This window comes from Myotis davidii, unplaced genomic scaffold (genome assembly GCF_000327345.1).
Source record: "Myotis davidii unplaced genomic scaffold, ASM32734v1 scaffold701, whole genome shotgun sequence".
Taxonomy (NCBI): domain Eukaryota; kingdom Metazoa; phylum Chordata; class Mammalia; order Chiroptera; family Vespertilionidae; genus Myotis; species Myotis davidii.
Window position 1 is genome coordinate 208815 of NW_006291552.1, and position 2317 is coordinate 211131.

At 45.2% G+C, this 2317-nt stretch overlaps 1 pseudogene; it reads left to right on the forward strand.

The window, feature by feature from the left end:
* The window catches only part of LOC102774969, a 4243-nt pseudogene extending 2416 nt beyond the window's left edge, over positions 1–1827 (forward strand).
* Positions 1828–2317: the final 490 nt, after the last annotated feature.

Consider the following 2317-nt stretch of genomic DNA (forward strand, 5'->3'; position numbering starts at 1 on the left):
CTGACTAACGAGTTTTTTTGAGACACCAGCTGTATCTCGGCCGATATTTTGCATTGAGTTGACAGAGTAATTTGAGTTAATGAGCTCGGTCTCAGAACAAATTAAACTCATAAGTCAAGGCCCCACTGTATTTTGTGGAAGAGCCACACTCAAGGGGCCAAAGAGCCGCTTGTTTGCCGACCACTGGCCTAGGTGAAAAGGAATGGGACCTGCTCATGTTTTTAGGAGAAGATGCCATTGAAAGATGTTACTTTATCCTCAGTCCCCAGGCCAGGGAGAGTGAAGGGGCTCAGATTTTCCAGAGGATTCTGAAGTTGAAGCCATCACAGCTACTGTTTTGGGAGGAGGAGGAAGCTGGGGAGAAAGGGAGAAACTTGAAGGGCCTCCGAGCTGCCCTCCAAGAAGTGATGTCCTCATCACTCAGACATGTGTCTGTGGAGGACATGGCCTTCCTGGCCAGGGAGTTGGGGATCCAGATAGACCAAGGCTTTGAGAACGTTCAAGGAATTCAAGTTTCACCTGGTGAAAACTTGGCTGGAACAGTTGAAGATGAGGGGCAACAAAGACACAGTTAGCCAGAAAGCTCATCTGAAATCCCCATTGAGATGCCTATGAAAGAGCCTGGAGCTGAAGGCAAGGTCACCCAGGCTCTTCAGAATTTCCACCTCATCCCAGTATTCATGCCTTATATGCAAAACCTCTGTTCATTCCCAGTCAGAATTGGAGGCCACTTTAACTGTGTTCCTGTGAAAGCCCCTAGGATTACAGGCTTCCACCTTGGGTCAGAGCAGAAGTCTAAGTGGTTCCATCCTCCACCCTTTCAGATTTCAAGTGTCCATAGTCATGATAGAAGTTTTGGGGTTTAGTACTTCCAACCCAAGAGATTTTGTTTTGTTGAAAGTTTTATGAAATTTTCAAGACCTGCTCAGGGACATCACATGGATGGACCATTTGGGAGACCACCGAGACCCATTTGGCTTGGCAGACCACAGACACCAGGAGCTTGTGCAAGGTCTGCCATATTGGTCTCCCTGGTAGGTCACTTCCCCTCACAGCCAGCAGGACCAGTTGGGAAGCCACCGCCTAGGCAAGCCCACGCCCAGGGAACACAGCCACCTGAGGCAACTGAAAAACTGATGAAAACATTATCCCACACTGTGACTCCTCACTCTAGAAACTTTCAGCCAGCCGGAATCATACACAGACCCCTAAGGCCTGCTTTTCAGCAGGGATTCAAGCTAAAGACAAGGTGGGCCTTCAAATCCAGCTGGCCAAATGGGATTCCATTCTATGTCCAACAACAGATTTTTACCCAACTCTCTGTTCCGTCAACCCACACCACCCCAGAGCAAGCATTCCCAGCCCCAAACCCTTCTAACCTATGGCCTCTCAACCCAAACCTACCAAAACAAAACCCACTCATCCCCAGCTCTCCCAAGCTAGATGCTCTCCATCCAAACCCACTCATCCCCAGTCCTCTCAAGCTAGATGCTCTTTATCCAAACCCACTCAACCTAAGCCCTCCCAATCTAGGCCTTAGCCCAGACCTACTCAACCCAAGTCATCAGGAATCAGTGCTTCACAGGCTAAGGCATCCTACTCCAGAGCAGGGCCCAAGAGGGGAGGGAAGCATTAAAGTACTTACTTCAGAGACCTATTAAATGTATCCTTTACCCAGGCCATTCTGATCACAGAATAGTAACCTAAAGAAGAGTAGCAGTGATGGTAAGAGACCACTACCATTAGCATTACACAGAAAAGGAGATATGCACAGCCTAATTGTTTTCATTAAACTGTAAGAATTGTGTCCCTAAGAAAGAGGGAAAATATGAAAAGAATTTAGAATAAAGTGGTAAATAAATTAATTGAATCCAGTCTTGAGTTTTAGGTAATATATAACCTGAATCCAGGGAATGGGTTTATGAGGCAGCCACACTTGGGGAAGAATGGGGTTGGAATCTCCAATTGCAAAAGAGATAATAAATTAGGGCTCGGGTTGCCTCAGTGTTGCAAATAAAATTGCCTTAGATGTTGGCTGCTCCAGGGGTGTCTTGGTCAAAATTTTTGGTTTAATATCAGGCATTAACCAGATAACCCTGTTTAGGATAATCAGTTTGCTTGTGGTAACAGCCCCAATTATCTTAGATGATAAAATTCTCTCATTTGACCCTTATTTATAGAAACAATGAACTATCAACCAATAAAATTATTTTTCATTAACTTAAAAAAAAAAAGAAACAGTGAGAGAAAACTTTCCTGACTTGGGGAAGAAAAAAGTCATACCAGTTCAAGAAGCACAGAGAATCTCAAACAAGAT